Source organism: Cherax quadricarinatus, chromosome 8 (assembly GCF_038502225.1).
Source record: "Cherax quadricarinatus isolate ZL_2023a chromosome 8, ASM3850222v1, whole genome shotgun sequence".
Lineage (NCBI taxonomy): Eukaryota > Metazoa > Arthropoda > Malacostraca > Decapoda > Parastacidae > Cherax > Cherax quadricarinatus.
Window position 1 is genome coordinate 23568688 of NC_091299.1, and position 21945 is coordinate 23590632.

Genomic DNA, 21945 nt, shown 5'->3' on the forward strand with positions numbered 1-21945 from the left:
AAGAATAACTTAAACTACCAGGGGAAAAATGAAACGGGTATCAAAGAAAATGGAGGGTTCAATTCATGCTCCGCTCAAACTGTAAATAAACCAGAGGGCTCGATCCCTACTTCAATTAAACAATATGTATTAATGAAAACGAAGGGTTCTATGCCAGCAACGAGCAAACAGTAAGTAGAATGGTGTCCCTTGACCATCCAATCTTCTCGCCAACAAATCAAGAATGTCCTATGACAGTTCCCTTGATATAATAAAGAGCTCAATGAAACATTGTCACTGGAAAATCTCGGGTCCCTAGAGTCTAATCCTCCAAAGTGTTTCAAGCTCACACAAAAATAGGTGGCAGAATTAACTTGTATTCCTGCCTTGACTTGACTTACAATAAATTGAGACTATAACAATCACCAAATCTTTTAAATACCTGTACTGTAGTCCTACCATATTATTATTATTATAATCAAAAAGAAGCGCTAAGCCACAAGGACTATACAGCGCTGCAGGGCAGGAAGGAAGTGAGGGCATCAGGTGGCAAAAGGGAGATGGATGAGCAACAGGTTACGGATAACAGCGGGGCAGTGGATGGTGAAAGGGTAAAGGGCAGCAAGAGACTGAACCAGAAAGGGCTGAGGGGAGTGCGAAAAGTATCATCAGAGTTTGTGGAGTAAATCGGTCGTTGTCAAGAAGTCAATGAGAGAGTCAGGATTAAAGGAGGGTCCATCAGCAAGAAGGGAAGGTAAAGAGAGAGTAGTAGAACGAAGACGACGTTGGAGGTAAATTCTGCGTGCTCGTTGATAGAGAGGGCAGTCTAACAGAATGTGGCTAATCGATACTGGAACTTGACACTGCTCACAGAGAGGAACAGGGTGCCTCTCCATGAGATACCCATGAGTAAGACGAGTGTGGCCAATGCGAAGGCGGGAGAGAGTGGTCTCCCAACTTCGGCACTGATGACAAGAAGACGGCCAGTAACCTATGCTCGGTTTAATAGAATGAAGTTTGTTACCGAGCAGAGTTGACCAACGTTGTTGCCAACGGGTGCGAAGGTGGGTAGCTATTGCAGCAAAATAGTCCAGAAATGGAACACCTCGATAGGAAATTGGTAGGTCATATACTGCTGACCGCGCAGCAGTGTCTGCCTGTTCATTGCCCTGTACGTCGACATGACCAGGGACCCAACAAAAAACAATATCTTTATGTTTGGTAGAGATACGGCGTAGCCAAAGTTGGATACGGAGAACTAGGGGATGAGATGTATCAAATTTTCGTATAGCCTGTAGAGCACTAAGGGAGTCTGAGACTACTACAAATGATGACACAGGCATAGATGCAATACGAATAAGTGCTGCAAGAATGGCATACAGTTCAGCAGTAAAAATGCTAGCTGAAGATAGTAAATGCCCTCGTACGACGCTGTCCGGAAACACTGCTGCGAATCCGACGCCGTCTGAAGACTTAGAGCCATCTGTGTACACAGCGGTGGCATGAGAATGGGAGTGGAAGTGATCAAGAAAAAGAGAGCGGGAAGCCACCGTAGGCAGTTGAGCTTTCGAGCAAGGGAGTGAGAAAGAACAGACCCGAACAGCTGGAACTTCCCAGGGGGGTAGGGAAAAGTGAGATGCTACATGAACATATAAAGGTGGTAACTGAAGGGAAGACAAGAGTGAATGTAGGCGAAGAGAAAAGGGACGGAGCAAACAGGGGCGGCGAACGAATAAAGAATGTCTACTAATATCGGTGACCATTCTATAAATGGAAGGATTGTGTAGATCGTGAGAGCGTACATAGTAACGAAGGCAATGGGCATCACGGCGATCAGACAAGGATGGAACATTTGCTTCTGTATAGAGGCTCTCAAGTCCTACCATAGAGAATGATTACTCATGGCTGGTGGTAACCGTCTGTGGTATGCGGCATTGAAGTTCCAATGTAGATTCGAGATGTAGTCGAATCTTGATTCAGTCGAGTCGAATCCTGGCAAGGTCGCCACTTGTGAAGGCTTACTCAGCCCTGTAACAACTTCAGTCAGTATTACTAAGGCTGGCTGGCTCCTCAGGAAAATTAATACATAGAAAAAGAATAAAAACTGACAAACATAAACAGTTTATTATTTAGAAGATATAAAATATAAAACACTTAAATATGAAATATTGATCCTACATTAAAGAAAATGAAAAATGAAAAATATAAATGATATCGGAATTCAACGCTAATATATGTAAGACTTGGGTGTCTGGTGTTGGTGACACTGCGTGTTGTTGAAATCGTAGCCGTTACTGATGATGTGGGGGGGGGGGGGGTCGCAGGTGTTGGTGACAACCCACCGGCTAGTTCTTCACAGAGTCTATAGCCGTAAATAATCTATCCAGATGACAGGAAATCAGGTTCTTTACTGCTGCAATGATCAGGGGTTATGTCCTGATTCTTCATACATATGCACAGGCAAGTAGATAAAACATGGGACGTCTCAGGACGTTGGTCCGTCTCCTTCAATTCTACTCGTTGGTTGGCAGGTGACCCATTCTGTCATTCCAAGCTGGAAAGAGAGACAGGTTACACACTGCTTAAGAAATCACTCTCCATGATAAGTACAATACCTAAAAGAATTGGTGATTATTAAGACATTTAACATAGAGCAAGACTGAAAGGACTAAGTTTATTATTGGTCAAAAGTGAAGCTTTCAACCAATAAGTCCACTAGAATATGAGCAGGCATGTACTTACAGTAGTGCTGGGAGCTGTGAGTCGAGTGATTACTGTTTGGCCGGAGCCCCACACGTCACCTTCCCGGGGGGGGGGGGGGAAGAGGGAGGGGAAGGGATAGCTAGACTGACCCTACCTTAACAAGTAGCCGGCAATCAAACTATTGTTACTATATACTCCCTCGCTACTCCTATCTATTGAACTTTTCCCTCACATTGGTGCTTCCCTTCCTCACTGCTCCCAGGGAGTGTTGTTGGTGCTTCCCTCCCTCACTGCTCCCAGTCAGTGATGTTGGTGCTTCCCTCGCTCACTGCTCCCAGGGAGTGATGTTGGTGCTTCCCTCCCTCACTGCTCCCAGTCAGTGATGTTGGTGCTTCCCTCCCTCACTGCTCCCAGGGAGTGATGTTGGTGCTTCCCTCCCTCACTGCTCCCAGTCAGTGATGTTGGTGCTTCCCTCCCTCACTGCTCCCAGTCAGTGATGTTGGTGCTTCCCTCCCTCACTGCTCCCAGTCAGTGATGTTGGTGCTTCCCTCCCTCACTGCTCCCAGGGAGTGATGTTGGTGCTTCCCTCCCTCACTGCTCCCAGTCAGTGATGTTGGTGCTTCCCTCCCTCACTGCTCCCAGTCAGTGATGTTGGTGCTTCCCTCCCTCACTGCTCCCAGTCAGTGATGTTTGTGCTTCCTTCCCTCACTGCTCCCAGGGAGAGATGTTGATGCTTCCCTCCCTCACTGCTCCCAGGGAGTGATGGTGCTTCCCTCCCTCACTGCTCCCAGGGAGTGATGTTGATGCTTCCCTCCCTCACTGCTCCCAGGGAGTGATGTTGATGCTTCCCTCCCTCACTGCTCCCAGGGAGTGATGTTGATGCTTCCCTCCCTCACTGCTCCCAGGGAGTGATGGTGCTTCCCTTCCTCACTGCTCCCAGGGAGTGATGTTGGTACTTCCTTCCCTCACTGCTCCCAGGGAGTGATGTGCTTCCTTCCCTCACTGCTCCCAGGGAGTGATGTTGATGCTTCCCTCCCTCACTGCTCCCAGGGAGTGATGTTGGTGCTTCCCTCCCTCACTGCTCCCAGGGAGTGATGTTGATGCTTCCCTCCCTCACTGTTCCCAGGGAGTGATGTTTGTGCTTCCTTCCCTCACTGCCCCCCTCAAGGAAGGTTCCTTGATGTTGGTGAGGGGCTCTTGATTTAGGGAATTGGATCTATGCTCCAGTTCCCCGAATTAAGCCTGAATGCCTTCCACATCCCCCCCAGGCGCTGTATAATCCTCCGGGTTTAGCGCTTCCCCCTTGATTGTAATAATAATAATTCCCTCACTGCTGCAATGATAATTTGAGGCTTCAACAGCAAGGTACTCATAGTGGCCTACTTGACTGCATGCTCTTGGCTTGCTTGACTGTATGCTCTTGGCTAGCTTGACTGTATGCTCTTGGCCTGCTTGACTGCATGCTCTTGGCTTGCTTGACTGTATGCTCTTGGCCTGCTTGACTGCATGCTCTTGGCCTGCTTGACTGTATGCTCTTGGCCTGCTTGACTGTATGCTCCTGGCCTGCTTGACTGCATGCTCTTGGCCTGCGTGACTGTATGCTCCTGGCTTGCTTGACTGCATGCTCTTGGCCTGCTTGACTGCATGCTCTTGGCCTGCTTGACTGCATGCTCCTGGCCTGCTTGACTATGCTCCTGGCCTGCTTGACTGTATGCTCCTGGCCTGCTTGACTGCATGCTCCTGGCCTGCTTGACTATGCTCCTGGCCTGCTTGACTGTATGCTCCTGGCCTGCTTGACTGTATGCTCCTGGCCTGCTTGACTGTATGCTCCTGGCCTGCTTGACTGTATGCTCCTGGCCTGCTTGACGGTATGCTCCTGGCATGCTTGACGGTATGCTCCTGGCCTGCTTGACGGTATACTCCTGGTCCTGCTTGACTGTATGCTTCTGGAACTGCATGACTGCATGCTCCTGGCCTGCTTGATGGCATGCTCCTGGCCTGCTTGATAGCATGCTCCTGGCCTGCTTGATGGCATGCTCCTGGCCTGCTGGATGGCATGCTCCTGGCCTGCTTGATAGCATGCTCCTGGCCTGCTTGATGGCATGCTCCTTTGCTGCTGGATAGCATGCTCCTGGCCTGCTTGATGGCATGCTCCTGGCCTGCTTGATGGCATGCTCCTGGCCTGCTTGATAGCATGCTCCTGGCCTGCTTGATGGCATGCTCCTGGCCTGCTTGATGGCATACTCCTGGCCTGCTTGATGGCATGCTCCTGGCCTGCTTGATGGCATGCTCCTGGCCTGCTGGATGACATGCTCCTGGCCTGCTGGATGCCATGCTCCTTGCCTGCTGGATGGCATGCTCCTGGCCTGCTGGATGGCATGCTCCTGGCCTGCTGGATGGCATGCTCCTGTCCTGCTGGATGGCATGCTCCTGTCCTGCTTGATGGCATGCTCCTGGCCTGCTTGATGGCATGCTCCTGGCCTGCTTGATGGCATGCTCCTGGCCTGCTGGATGGCATGCTCCTGGCCTGCTGGATGGCATGCTCCTGGCCTGCTGGATGGCATGCTCCTGGCCTGCTTGATGGCATGCTCCTGTCCTGCTTGATGGCATGCTCCTGGCCTGCTGGATGGCATGCTCCTTGCCTGCTTGATGGCATGCTCCTGTCCTGCTGGATGGCATGCTCCTGGCCTGCTTGTTGGCATGCTCCTGGCCTGCTGGATGGCATGCTCCTGGCCTGCTTGATGGCATGCTCCTGGCCTGCTTGATGGCATGCTCCTGGCCTGCTGGATGGCATGCTACTGGCCTGCTGGATGGCATGCTCCTGGCCTGTTGGATGGCATGCTCCTGGCCTGCTTGATGGCATGCTCCTGGTCCTGCTTGATGGCATGCTCCTGGGCTGCTTGATGGCATGCTCCTGGCCTGCTTGATGGCATGCTCCTGGCTTGCTTGATGGCATGCTCCTGGGCTGCTTGATGGCATGCTCCTGGGCTGCTTGATGGCATGCTCCTGGCCTGCTTGATGGCATGCTCCTGGGCTGCTTGATGGCATGCTCCTGGCCTGCTTGATGGCATGCTCCTGGGCTGCTTGATGGCATGCTCCTGGCCTGCTTGATGGCATGCTCCTGGCCTGCTTGATGGCATGCTCCTGGCCTGCTTGATGGCATGCTCCTGGCCTGCTTGATGGCATGCTCCTGGGCTGCTTGATGGCATGCTCCTGGCCTGCTTGATGGCATGCTCCTGGGCTGCTTGATGGTATGCTCCTGGCCTGCTTGATGGCATGCTCCTGGCCTGCTTGATGGCATGCTCCTGGGCTGCTTGATGGCATGCTCCTGGGCTGCTTGATGGCATGCTCCTGGCCTGCTTGATGGCATGCTCCTGGGCTGCTTGATGGCATGCTCCTGGCCTGCTGGATCTACCAGCACAATTATTATTATTATTAAAGATTAGCCTGTATTCTCCCGGCCCGGGCCTTTTCCAAGTGGTGGCCCGGCCTTGGCTCCCTCTTTAGGGAGTGTCTGAGACCGAAGTCTCCCATGGGAGGAGGCACAAGTACCTCCTCATCTTTGGGACTAACTGTCCCCAGGCCTAGCCACAAGCTAGGCCTCTCTGGTCTGCCATCCCCGCCCCAAAGGAGCAAATGGGAATGACAGTCTTATGAGCTAAAAGCTCGGACTCAGGCACCTACCCTACCCTAGAAGGGTTAGGCATGGTGTCGATGTACCAGCACAAGTTGGCAAGTATCTTAACTACCATCACCATCACGTTCTGTGTGATGGAAACAAGACACTTTAACTTGTTTTTCGGGGTTATCCTAGACAATTTACACGTATGTTACCATGTATGATAATTTTTGTATAATATAATTTGTACTTATGTGTAGCTGTACCTACGTCCCCAGGATGAGTATGGTGTGCACCATAAACTAGCCCCTTCAGTGGCAAATTCTAACATATTATCCTACATAAACTTAGTTATTTATATTGTTAACTTTTGAGTAGGTTAGTAGCACACTGCTGAACCACCGTGTTAATAAATGTCAGAGTGACAGGAGAGAAAGGGGTGCACAGACTGTATCCTCCTGGGCTGTAAGAAAGCATTTGTAACAAGCACCACAAGGAAGACTGTTACACTAACTGGAGGACCAGACAGAAGTAACAGGGAAGATATTCAGTTGTATGCACGAATATCTGGATGATAAAAGGAAGAGAGTAATAGTAATAAGAGAGATGTCGGAGGTGGGCAGAAAGTACAAGTTGATGGAGTCTCCCTCAGGGTCAGTGCTGCCACCCCTGCTGTTTCTGATACACAAAATATACAAAGAAAATTGAATTCTACATATGAGGAAGATGACAAAGAGAGGCTTCAAGGTGACTTTGAACAGACTGCAAACATGGTCAAGGGAGTTACTTGGATTCCATCTTAAGTGCAAATAAGAAGGGGAGAGTAAGAGAGAAGACTTGTGACTAGAATACAGCTTAGGAGGAGACAAGTTGCAGACATTTTGCGAGGAGAAACACCTGGGAATGGGGAGTAAACACTGCACTAAGCATATTGAGGCTTTAGCCTCATAAGGAAAGACTCACAGGTGTAGGGCTGCATGGGCTAAACACATGGTTTAGTCATACATAAGACCAAAAGAAAGGAGGAACATTGCAGCAGGCTTACTGTTCCATACTAGGCAGGTCCTTCTCAAACCCACTACACTCAAAGACTCTGGGCTTACGAACTCTACACATCTTGATAACCTATCACTACTAATTTGGTTTTACACTGATGAATACTAAAATTAGCGTATAAAATGATAGTTGAAACTGCGATGGCATCACTACCTTGCCTGGTTACCAACAAATCAGCAGACATCAGCAGGTCAGCAGAGAGCAGACACCAGCAGGTCAAGGAGTGGAGGGTGCCAACCACACTGGTGATGACAGGTTATGAGTGGTGGTGTTGGTAGTGGTGTGGGTGACCTTGTAATACACACCTGCTAGAAAGTGACTGTTGCTGACCTCCTCCACGTGTGTATGTGTGTGTGTGTGTGTGTGTGTGTGTGTGTGTGTAAACTTATTTGTGGTTGAAGCGCCTCAAGGAAGGTTCCTTGATGTTGGTGAGGGGCTCTTGATTTAGGGAATTGGATCTGTGCTCCAGTTCCCCGAATTAAGCCTGAATGCCTTCCACATCCCCCCTTCCAGGCGCTGTATAATCCTCCGGGTTTAGCGCTTCCCCCTTGATTATAATAATAATAATTGTGGTTGAAGGGGTCGATTCATAGTTCCTAGCTTCGCTTCTTCGCTAGTCGATACTAAGTCAACTCTCTACTCGAAGAACCTTATCGTACTTCATCTTTAAGCTGTGTATGGATCCTGCCTCCATTACTCCACTCTCCGGATTGTGCCACTTCCTGACAACTCTAAGGCTGAAGCAATACTTCCTAACATCCCTTTGACTCATCTTGAGTTATTAACTTTCAGTTGTGCCGTCTTGTTGCTGTGTCACATCTCTAAAACATTCTGGTCCTGTCCACCTTGTCAAGTCTTCTTAGTATTTTATACGTCGTTATCATGTCCCCCCGATCTCTTCTGTCCTCCAGCGTTGTCAGGTGTGCTTGCGAGTTTTTTTTCCTTCTCTCTTATCTCTCTCATTCCTCTTCGCTCTTGTTTTCTTCACTCTTTCCTCTTCTCTCTCTCTCTCTCTCTCTCTCTCTCTCTCTCTCTCTCTCTTCTTCCTCCTCCACTTTCATCATTCACGACATCTTTCCTATCATTCCCACCATACATCACACATCACTTCGTCTCCATTATTTTACCATTACAGAGTAGAAATTGCAGGTCCAGGTAAGTAGATGCTTGAAAATGACCAACTTGCTGCATTTTTTTTCCTAATTAAAACTTCACCACTGATGTGGCAGTTGCTACTCTGTCCTCTGCTCCCTCCATCCTTCAAGTTATATATACCATCATTTTATCTCCTCTTTAAACAAGTGAATGAAGCTCCTCAGGCTCTGGCCAGTATAACCCTTAACAGTAATTTTCCAGAAGAACTCTTTCCTGGCTGCTGCCGACCGCGGATAAACTTAGATTCTGGTCGTCTCCGTGTGTTGTGATCCACTTATTGAAGAATAAAATGATAGTATGACCTATGTGATATGTCAAGATATCTTATTATGAAAATAAAATACCAGTTATATTAAGCAAATTTCCTAAATTTGCTTGTAACAGATAAATGAACTGTAGATATAAATTCAGATATATTCCTCTCAACCCTTTTGGCGCCTAGTTCCTGGGCCTTGTGTGTATCCATATGCTCTTCCGCTGCCCTCCACACCATGGATGTGAGGTGCACAATAAACTAGCCACTTCGGCGGTAAAATCTAATCGTGTGTCGTGGTGTTGCTGGCGTGCTGGTCTCTCTGCTGGCGTGCTGGGATGTCTGCTGGCGTGCTGGGATGTCTGCTGGCGTGCTGGTCTGTGTGCTGGCGTGCTGGTCTGTCTGCTGGCGTGCTGGGATGTCTGCTGGCGTGTGTACTTCTTCCGTGCTCTTCCCGTTGTCTTTTATTTCTTGTCTCATAAACATTTTCCTTTTCCTCATTTTTCCTGTTTTGTTGGAAGTTTCTTGAGAAGCAAGATGATGTAGATTAAGACACATGTGCAACAGTTGGGTATCTTTATTGATGAAACGTTTCGCCTTCACAGTAGACTTCTTCAGTCAGATACAGAAGCGACAGGTGTAGTAGTGAAATGGTGTAATCAATCCATCGATGTTGGAGAAAAAATATTTGAGGTGGTCAGTCCTCAGCCTGGAGAAGAGTTCAGCTCCATCAACTCTTCTCCAGGCTGAGGGACTGACCACCTCAAATACTTTCTCACCAAGGTTGATGGACTGATTACATCATCTCCTTTTCATTACCACTGCTACCTTAGTATATGACTGAAGAAGTCTACTGTGTAGGTGAAACGTTTCATCAACAAAGATACCCAACTGTTGCACATGTGTCTTAATCTTCAACTTGTCGGTATTTTATACCATTTTCAACAAGATGGTGTAGGTTCCTATCACTGTGTTTATTTCACCCTCACAGGAGGAGACGTTTTGCTTCTAGAGTGTGTGTGTCAGGCTGGCCGGTTCTGTAGTGTCCATTGTGCTGCTTTTTATACGGTTCACAGTATAACAAGGTGCATCCCGGAGACGCAGTTGCATACCAGTTCACTCACACTTCAACACAGTATCTCGGAGACGCAGTTGCATACCAGTTCACTCACACTTCAACACAGTATCCCGGAGACACAGTTGCATACCAGTTCACTCACACTTGACCACAATGTACGGAGAGAGTGCTAGCAGACGCGCACGTCCGCCCAGTACCAGGGCTCAGTTCAGCTCTTAACTTAAATAAAACAATGTTCATCTGTGTCAGTCTGTGACTGATGGAGAACCATAAGATCTTACTTGGAAAATTTCTTTGTTAGACACTCGAGCTAAGAAGTGAGCTGTCAGATGTAAGTGTTTGTTTAATTGCTTGAAGAGTAAAACCAGGATTTCCTTTTTTTTTTTTGTAAAATCATGAATACACGTGCTGTACGTGGTTTCCCTGTTCTATGTGATAATTGAAGAATTGGATGCTTGAGAATCTGAGAATCTTTATCGAGGAAATGTTTCGCCAGTCAGTGTCTTCTTCAGTCCAATACAGAGAAGAACAATGGAAGTTGAGATTGAGATCGATGGACTGAAAACATCGACTCCAGGCTGAGGGAATGATTACCTCAAACTACTCATCTTTCACCGTTCTTCTCCGTATTGGACTGAAAAAGCCACTGACTGGCGAAACGTTTCCTCAATAAAGATTCCCAAATGTTGCATAAGTGTCTTAAGATTCAACTCTTCGGTTTTCCAAACCATTTACATGACGCTACCTCTGGGATCCTCACACAGGCTGCGATACATATATAGTGTTAAGTAATGAACTGTGTCACCCTGGACCGGAGACTTTCAGTAATGCGATCAGACTGACCTCAAGAATCCCACAAACAAATTTGGTGGCGCATAAATCGAATACAATACCAACAAGATGAAAATTAGACACATGTGCAACATCAGGGTATCTTTATTGTAGACGATTCGCCATCCAGTGTCTTTATCAATACTAATTCTAGGACATAATTTGAAGACAGAACTATATTCAAAAGATAAAGTAATCAGTCCCTCAGCCTTGGAGTTGGTGTGAAGAGCACCGTAGTCGTGAAGATTCACGACTACGGTGCTCTCCACGCCATCTCCAAGGCTGAGGGACTGATGGCGAAACGTCTACAATAAAGATACCCTGACGTTGCACATGTGTTTACTTTTCATTAAATTTGCTGGTAATTATGATAGGTTAATTAACCAGTGACTGGGAAGGATGGTGGGTTAATTAACTAGTGACTGGGAAGGATGGTGGGTTAATTAACTAGTGATTGGGAAGGATGGTGGGTTAATTAACCAGTCACTGGGGAGGATGGTGAGCGATGGTGGGTTAATTAACCAGTGACTGGGAAGGATGGTGGGTTAATTAACTAGTGACTGGGAAGGATGGTGGGTTAATTAACCAGTCACTGGGGAGGATGGTGTGTTAACCAGTGACTGGGAAGGATGGTGGGTTAATTAGCCAGTGACTGGGAAGGATGGTGAATGATGGGTTAATTAGCCAGTGACTGGGAAGGATGGTTGGCTAATTAACCAGTCACTGGGAAGGATGGTGAGTGATGGTGGGTTAATTAACCAGTGATTTGGAAGGATGGTGAGTGATGGTAGGTTAATTAGCCAGTGACTGGGAAGGATGGTAGGTTAATTAACCAGTGACTGGGAAGGATGGTGGGTTAATTAACCAGTCACTGGGAAGGATGGTGAGTGATGGTGGGTTAATTAACCAGTGACTGGGAAGGATGGTGAGTGATGGGTTAATTAGCCAGTGACTGGGAAGGATGGTGAGTGATGGGTTAATTAGCCAGTGACTGGGAAGGATGGTAGGTTAATTAACCAGTGACTGGGAAAGATGGTGGGTTAATTAACCAGTCACTGGGAAGGATGGTGAGTTACTTAACCAGTCACTAGGAAGGATGGTGAGTGGTGGTGGGTTAATTAACCAGTGACTGGGAATGATGGTAAGTGATGGTGGGTTAATTAACCAGTCACTGGGAAGGATGGTGAGTGGTGGTGGGTTAATTAACCAGTGACTGGGAGGGGGAGACGAGTCAACCTGTTAATGGTTGACGCCAGAAAAGAGGAATTGATGACTTACGTGTGGGAAAGATACCTTATTGTCTTAATTGACCACCAGTCTTATTAACACCTGACAAAACATCACTGAGAACGACACCTGATAGACAGCACTGAGAACGACACTTACCTGACAGCACTGAGAAAGACACCTGATAGACAGCACTGAGAAAGACACCTGATAGACAGCATCGAGAAAGGCACCTGATAGACAGCACTGAGAAAGACACCTGATAAACAGCACTAAGACACCTGATAGACAGCACTGAGAAAGACACCTGATAGACAGCACTGAGAAAGACACCTGATAGACAGCACTGAGAAAGACATTCTCTCTGGGTAATAGTAACAGGTGGGGGTAAACTCAGGACTCGTGTATGAACCCTGTTATTGGTGGGTCATCCAGTTTATTGCCACTGCTTCTTCACCACCACTACCACCTAAATCTCCACGTACACCACCAAGAACCACCACCACCACCAACCTAGCACCACCACCACCAACCTAGCACCACCACCACAAACCTACCACCACCACCACCAACCTACCACCAACCTACTACCACCACCACCACCAACCTACCACCAACCTACTACCACCACCACCACCAACCTACCACCAACCTACTACCACCACCACCACCAACCTACCACTACCACCACCTCCCCCACCTGCACCACCACCTCCCCCACCTGCACCACCTCCCCCACCTGCACCACCACCTCCCGCACCTGCACCAACACCACCACCTCACCACCTACACCACCACCACCACTACCAACCTACCACCACCACCACTACCAACCTACCACCACCAACCTACCACCACCAACCTACCACCACCAACCTACTACCACCACCACCACCACCACCACCACCACCAACCTACCACCACCACCACCACCAACCTACCACCACCACCACCAACAACCTACCACCACCACCACCACCAACCTACCACCACCACCACCACCAACCTACCACCACCACCATCACCAACCTACCACCACCACCATCACCAACCTACCACCACCACCATCACCAACCTACCACCACCACCTCCCCCACCTGCACCACCACCTCCCGCACCTGCTCCACCACCACCTCCCTCACCTGCAGCACCACCACCACTACCTCCCCCACCTGCACCACCACCACTACCTCCCCCACCTGCACCACCACCACTACCTCCCCCACCTGCACCACCACCTCCACTACCTGCAGCAGCACCACCACCACCACCACCTCCCAACCTGCACTACCACCACTACCTCCCCCACCTGCACCACCACCATTACCTCCCCCACCTGCACCACCACCTCCCCCACCTGCAGCACCACCACCACCACCTCCTCCCCACCTGCACCACCACCTGGGACCTGGGACCTGGGAGTAGTAATGTCTGAGGATCTCACTTTCAAGGATCACAACAGTGCCACGATCGCACGTGCAAAGAAAATGATAGGATGGATAATGAGAACTTTCAAAACGAGAGATGCCAAGCCCATGATGATCCTTTTCAAATCACTTGTTCTCTCTAGGCTGGAATACTGCTGTACATTAACATCTCCATTCAAAGCAGGTGAAATCGCAGATCTAGAGAGTGTACAGAGATCCTTTACTGCACGTATAAGTTCTGTCAAGCACCTTAACTACTGGGAACGCTTGGAAGCACTTGACTTGTACTCGTTGGAACGCAGGAGGGAGAGATATATCATAATCTACACTTGGAAAATCTTGGAAGGAATGGTCAAAAATCTGCACACAGAAATCACTCCCTACGAAAGTAAAAGACTGGGCAGGCGATGCAAAATGCCGCCAATAAAAAGTAGGGGCGCCATTGGTACACTAAGAGAAAACACCATAAGTGTCCGGGGCCCAAAACTGTTCAACAGCCTCCCATCAAGCATTAGGGGAATTGCCAATAAAGCCCTGGTTGCCTTCAAGAGAGAGCTGGACAGATACCTAAAGTCAGTGCCGGATCAGCCGGGCTGTGGCTCGTACGTTGGACTGCGTGCGGCCAGCAGCAACAGCCTAGTTGATCAGGCCCTGATCCATCGGGAGGCCTGGTCATGGACCGGGCCGCGGGGGCGTTGATCCCCGGAATAACCTCCAGGTAACCACTACCTCCCCTACCTGCACCACCACTACCTCCCCTACCTGCACCACCACCACCACTACCTCCCCTACCTGCACCACCACCACCACTACCTCCCCCACCTGCACAACCACCTCCCCCACTTGCAGCACCTCCACCACTACCTCCCCCACCTGCAGCACCTCCACCACTACCTCCCCCACCTGCACCACCTCCACCACTACCTCCCCCACCTGCAGCACCACCACCACTACCTCCCCCACCTGCACCACCACCACTACCTCCCCCACCTGCAACACCACCACTACCTCCCCCACCTGCACCACCACCACTACCTCCCCCACCTGCACCACCACTACCACTACTCCCTCCACCTGAACCACCACCACTACCTCCCCCACCTGCACCACCACCACTATCTCCCCCACCAGCACCACCATCACCACCTCCCCCACCTGCACCACCATCACCACCTCCCCCACCTGCACCACCACCATTACCTTCCCCACCTGCACCACCACTACCTCCCGCACCAGCACCACCACTACTACCTCCCCCACCTGCACCACCACCACTACCTCCCCCATCTGCACCACCACCACTACCTCCTCCACCTACACCACCACTACCTCCCCCACCTGCACCACCACCACAACCTCCCCACCTGCACCACCACCTCCCCCACCTGCACCACCACCTCCCCATCTGCACCACCACCACTGCCTCCCCCACCTGCAGCACCACCACTACCTCCCCCACCTGCACCACCACCACTACCTCCCGCACCAGCACCACCACCACTACCCCCCCCACCTGCACGACCACCACTACCTCCCCCACCTGCACCACCACCACTACCTACTTCACCTGCACCACCACCACTACCTCCCCCACCTGCACCACCACCACTACCTCCCCCACTTGCACCACCACCACTACCTCCCCCACCTGCACCACCACTACCACTACTCCCTCCACCTGAACCACCACCACTACCTCCCACACCAGCACCACCACTACTACCTCCCCCAACTGAACCACCACCACTACCTCCCCCATCTGCATCACCACCACTACCTCCTCCACCTACACCACCACTACCTCCCCCACCTGCACCACCACCACTACCTCCCGCACCAGCACCACCACCACTACCTCCCCCACCTGCACCACCACCACTACCTCCCCCACCTGCACCACCACCACTACCTACCCCACCAGCACCACCACCACCACCTCCCCCACCTGCACCACCACCACTACCTCCCCCACCTGCACCACCACCACTACCTCCCCCACCTGCACCACCACCACTACCTCCCGCACCAGCACCACCACCATTACCTTCCCCACCTGCACCACCACCACTACCTACCCCACCAGTACCACCACCACTACCTCCCCCACCTCCACCACCACCATTACCTCCCCCACCTGCACCACCACCACTACCTACCCCACCTGCACGACCACCACTACCTCCCCCACCTGCACGACCACCACTACCTCCCCCACCTGCACCATCACCACTACCTCCCCCACCTGCACCACCACCACTACCTCCCCCACCTGCACCACCACCACTACCTCCCCCTCCTGCACTACCACCACTACCTACCCCACCTGCACCACCACCACTACCTCCACCACCTGCACCACCACTTCCTCCACCACCTGCACCACCACCACTACCTCCCCCACCTGCACCACCACCACTACCTCCCCCACCTGCACCACCACCACTACCTCCACCACCTGCACCACCACCACTACCTCCACCACCTGCACCACCACCACTACCTCCACCACCTGCACCACCACCACTACCTCCACCACCACCACTACCTCCCCCACCTGCACCACCACCCACCACTACCTCCCCCACCTGCACCACCACCCACCACTACCTCCCCCACCTGCACCACCACCACTACCTCCCCCACCTGCACCACCACCACTACCTCCACCTTCACCACCACCACTACCTCCCCCACCTGCACCATCACCACTACCTCCCCCACCTGCACCACCACCACTACCTCCCCCACCTGCACCACCACCACTACCTCCACCACCTGCACCACCACCACTACCTCCACCACCTGCACCACCACCACTACCTCCACCACCTGCACCACCACCACTACCTCCACCACCTGCACCACCACCACTACCTCCACCACCTGCACCACCACCACTACCTCCACCACCTGCACCACCACCACTACCTCCACCACCTGCACCACCACCACTACCTCCACCACCTGCACCACCACCACTACCTCCCCTACCTGCACCACCACCACTGCCTCCACCACCTGCACCACCACCACTACCTCCACCACCTGCACCACCACCACTACCTCCACCACCTGCACTACCTCCACCACCTGCACCACCACCACTACCTCCACCACCTGCACTACCTCCACCACCTGCACCACCACCACTACCTCCACCACCTGCACCACCACCACTACCTCCCCCACCTACACCACCACCACTACCTCCCCCACCTGCACCACCACCACTACCTCCCCCACCTGCACCACCACCACTACCTCCCCCACCTGCACCACCACCACTACCTCCACCACCTGCACCACCACCACTACCTCCCCCACCTGCACCATCACCACTACCTCCCCCACCTGCACCACCACCACTACCTCCCCCACCTGCACCACCACCACTACCTCCACCACCTGCACCACCACCACTACCTCCACCACCTGCACCACCACCATTACCTCCACCACCTGCACCACCACCACTACCTCCCCTACCTGCACCACCACCACTGCCTCCACCACCTGCACCACCACCACTACCTCCACCACCTGCACCACCACCACTACCTCCACCACCTGCACTACCTCCACCACCTGCACCACCACCACTACCTCCACCACCTGCACCACCACCACTACCTCCCCCACCTGCACCACCACCACTACCTCCCCCACCTGCACCGCCACCACTACCTCCCCCACCTGCACCACCACCAGTACCTCCCCCACCTGCACCACCACCACTACCTCCACCACCTGCACCACCACCACTACCTCCCCCACCTGCACCACCACCACTACCTCCCCCACCTGCACCACCACCACTACCTCCCCCACCTGAACCACCACCACTACCTCCCCCACCTGCACCACCACCACTACCTCCCCCACCAGAACCACCACCACTACCTCCCCCACCTGCACCACCACCACTACCTCCACCACCTGCACCACCACCACTACCTCCACCACCTGCACCACCACCACTACCTCCCCCACCTGAACCACCACTACTACCTCCCCCACCTGCACCACCACCACTACCTCCACCACCTGCACCACCACCACTACCTCCACCACCTGCACCACCACCACTACCTCCACCACCTGCACCACCACCACTACCTCCACCACCTGCACCACCACCACTACCTCCACCACCTGCACCACCACCACTACCTCCCCTACCTGCACCACCACCACTGCCTCCACCACCTGCACCACCACCACTACCTCCACCACCTGCACCACCACCACTACCTCCACCACCTGCACTACCTCCACCACCTGCACCACCACCACTACCTCCACCACCTGTACCACCACCACTACCTCCCCCACCTGCACCACCACCACTACCTCCCCCACCTGCACCACCACCACTACCTCCCCCACCTGCACCACCACCAGTACCTCCCCCACTTGCACCACCACCACTACCTCCACCACCTGCACCACCACCACTACCTCCCCCACCTGCACCACCACCACTACCTCCCCCACCTGCACCACCACCACTACCACCCCCACCAGCACCACCACCACTACCTCCCCCACCTGATCCACCTCCACTACCTCCCCCACCTGCACCACCACCACTACCTCCCCCACCTGCACCACCACCACTACCTCCCCCACCTGCACCACCACCACTACCTCCCCCACCTGCACCACCACCACTACCTCCCCCACCTGCACCACCATCACTACCTCCCCCACCTGCACCACCACCACTACGTCCCCCACCTGCACCACCACAACATTCAGTAACAACACTTGGTTTCTACTTCCAGTAAGAGACGAAGAAAAAGTATTAACTTGTTCAACACTGGACCTTTTAGAAAGGTCAATGTCTTTAGGCACAAATCACTGATTCATTCATATATAGAGGTTAAAAGGCCACTGCTAGTCAGAATTATCCAGCTCATTCTCTGGTAATTTTTAATTTGATGGTTTATGTCTGTGCACTTTGTGTACTCGTAGGTACAGTGTATTAACAAGAATGTTCACAAGTACAGCTACAATGTACCACACACTCATTGCTAGTAATCCCTTCCTTAAATCTCTTGTTAAAGCAACTGCTCAAGAAGAAATTTCTCACCTAGCTGGTAGTAATAAGTTATCACAAGTTATATACACTGATGGATCTAAACAGGAGTCTTCTGGCAGGGCTGCATCTGCTCTTGTTGCCACCTCCCTAGTTAAGAACGATAATAAATTTGTTGAGTTAGGCATAAGAATTAACAACTGGGCGTCTACACTGCAAACTGAATTGTTTGCAATCCTAATGGCGCTAAAGCTAACTATGACACTGAGCTTGACTCTGTCATCATTACTGATTCTATGTCATCATTGAAGGCTCTTGACTCATATAATGACTCCAACAACATGCTCATTGGAGAAGCCAGGTATAGATACTCAAAAATTAGGGACGAAGGAATTAATGTACAATTGCTATGGATCCCATCACACATTGGATTACTCCTTCATGATAAAGTTGATATGTTAGCCAAGAAGAGAGTACCCAGAAGGAGAATGTAGAATATAACTTTGGTATAACTGTGTCTAGCATTAGGAATAATATTAGGAGAGAAGTAAATAATGGAAATGATTGTTATAGGAATGCAGTTAGAAGCCTGAGTAGATCTATAACCCACTATGATAACATGAACGTAGATAAGTATGTTTATGGAGCAACTTGCAATGTGAACAGACTGACTGATGTTGTAGTGGCCAGGCTTAGGCTTGGTTACAAGTACTTCTGGCAGTTTGGGAGACACACAGATGATGATCAAACTAAATGTAAATTATGTGATCAGGCATATGGTCACTCTCTTGAACACTATGTGCTTAATTGTCCACTTATTGAGGAATACAGAGACAGACAGTATAATAACCTATGTGACATGTCAAGATATCTTATTAATGAAAATAAGATACCAGATATACTAAGCAAATTTCCTAAATTTGCTTGTAACAGATAAGTGAACTATAGATATGTAGATATAAATCCATATGTATTCCTGTTAACCCTTTGGGGCCTAGTTCCTAGGCCTTTTGTGTATCCATATGCTCTCGCGCTACCGTCCACAGGATGGATATGGGGTGCACAATAAACTAGCCACTTCGGTGGCAAAATCTAATCTGTACCACAGTACACAAATAACCCGCACATATGAGAAAGATTCTTATGACAACGTTTCGGGCCGACTTGGATCACTGACAGGTCACGTGACTTGTCTTTGGTCCAAATCAGTTCCAAACATCGTCGTAAGTTCCTCTTTCCTACGTGCGGGTTATTTGTGTATTCTTCCACTCACTGTATTGTGCCTCTTTATTGTTCAGTGTACCACATATCATTCCATACACACTATAGGTTAGTCTCGTTTGTTCCAGTGACCAGAGCATCTCAAGTTTGAAGCCGCTCGGAGGTTGCATTATTAAGTTATCAGCGCTGGAGGGTTGAAGTCGCTCTAACCAGACGCTCAGAAATTATCTCCTGGAGACAAATTTTTCCCGATTTCTTCCATAAATAAAAAACTGAGATAGAGATCATGATGATCCAGAATGTTCTGAAACTGACCATCCTTTAAGAATTAATTAAATAAATAGTACAAAACACTTGTTTATTTTTACAATGGTCTCTCTCCCCTCTAGGAAGGTTCCTTGATGTTGGTGAGGGGCTCTTGATTTAGGGAATTGGATCTGTGCTCCAGTTTCCCGAATTAAGCCTGAATGCCTTCCACATCCCCCCTCCCCAGGCGCTGTATAATCCTCTGCGTTTAGCGCTTCCCCCTTGATTATAATAATAATTACAATGGTCTCTGTCTCTGGTAGTGTTCCGGCAGCTCTCCTTCCGTAGTTTATGTGGAATTGCAATGATTAGAAGGAAAGCAAGATGTTGTATTGCAATATATGTTGTTGTTGTTGCATCTATTACTAGATTCAGCCAACCAATAATATAACCTTTGATAAATATCCATATATATGTTGTTATATCTCGTTCACTTGTTAAATTTACAAAGAGGTGAATGATGTGTAGTAATGTAGGAGGTGAAGGGGCCGCGTCCTTCCTGGATGTGGCCTCTTGAAAGTTGTAAGACATTATCGCTCTTCCACAAGTACTTGATGCTGCTGTCACCTTCATCTGAGTCAGTCAACACTTGTAATATACTCGCTTATGCTTAGTAATAGCTCACATGGAGACATAAATTCATGAGGTTCGTTGATCTGTATATTTCGACCCCCTTCTGGGGTCCTCTTCAGAAGGGCGTCGGAATATACAGATCAACTTATTGAGTTTCTATCTCCATGTGGGTTATTATTGAGTATCGACAAGTGTTCATTATACTTTAGTTATTCATACTTGTTTACTCTGTGTTTTAGAAAGACTTAATTGTTCTTGAGGAGATCTTCCTCCGCGTGTTTTAAAAAAAACAGTCGTGTTTCACTTTCTCATCAGTGATTGTTCCTTGAAGGTGTAATGACGGGAGGCAGTTAAGTCACTTGTCTTCCTCTCACTCACGCGTTTCCTCTTCCTCTCACTTTTGCCTTCGTGATAGTCACTCCAGTCCTACTGGAAGGAAGCTTTCGAGGCTGCCGTAACTGAACCAACAGCGGAATGCTGTTTCAAAAAGGTTTGCTCGTCGTTCTACTGAAGTCTCCTGCTTCAGGCTGACATATTTCATCACCTGGTGTAGACCATCCATCCTCTCTGATGAAATAAGAAAGCGACTTTTGTCTCGGGTTTTGAACTACTTTATAAAGTAGAATGACACTGTTAAAGTGCCTTCTTCCTCTCTCTTCCTTCTCTTTTCTTCCTTCCTCTTTCTACTTAATCTTCCTCTCTCTCCATGTCTTTTCGTTCTACCTATACCTCTTTCATTATCATTTTTCGAGATGGCTTGTGGCAGCCATCAAAGTATATTTATTGTGAGCACAAAATCTGCGTCTGGTGCTGCTGTCACGCCGTCAACCTGAAGCTCAAGTAAACAACAAACAACACAGGTGGAAGTGTAGGGAATCCTGAACCCAAAGGTCAATAGGAGCATTCATTAGGAACAACAATCTAGTACCTAACTACAAGATTCTTAGTTTTACAGACATCACGATGTAGTGAGTACTATCTGAAACAATAACGTAATACCTTCAGTAGTAATGATAAATAATAATTATTATTGTTTAGGAAAACTGCAAATATCTGGAACATTATCAAAACATTTGGGTCTGTCCTAGAACGTAAAGAAGACGTTTCTGTCAGTTCTGGTCCATGATCAGGTCGTGACTGTGAGAGACTGGAAGTAAGAAGATCTTGACTTGTCTTACAACATTCTACTGCTCTTTGTGACAAGTCTGGTGCTGGCAGGTAGTGGCACCCGCACCCTGTGTCAGTGCCAGTCACATGAGAAGCATTGTCGAGTCACATTTCAAGCTCCAGGTTGACTGTAGAGGCTGGGTTGGCAGAAGAACTGTACAGTGCAGTACGGAGGAATGATACTCAATTAAGGTCATACCATGAATGGAGAGAGAGGTGACTGTCTCCTGGCTCCACCCTGGTGTATGTGGGAGGATGAGAGAGAGAGAGAGAGAGAGAGAGAGAGAGAGAGAGAGAGAGAGAGAGAGAGAG

At 50.1% G+C, this 21945-nt stretch overlaps 1 protein-coding gene and 1 long non-coding RNA gene across 13 annotated transcripts in view; both read left to right on the top strand.

Moving 5' to 3' along the window:
* The window catches only part of LOC128685474 (serine-rich adhesin for platelets), a 316490-nt gene that overhangs the window by 51087 nt on the left and 243458 nt on the right, over positions 1-21945 (top strand). The window lies entirely within an intron of this gene.
* On the top strand, positions 13316-19924 carry LOC138852438 (uncharacterized). Its single transcript, XR_011391748.1, has 2 exons — positions 13316-14046; positions 19716-19924. It is a non-coding gene; the product is annotated as an uncharacterized lncRNA (long non-coding RNA).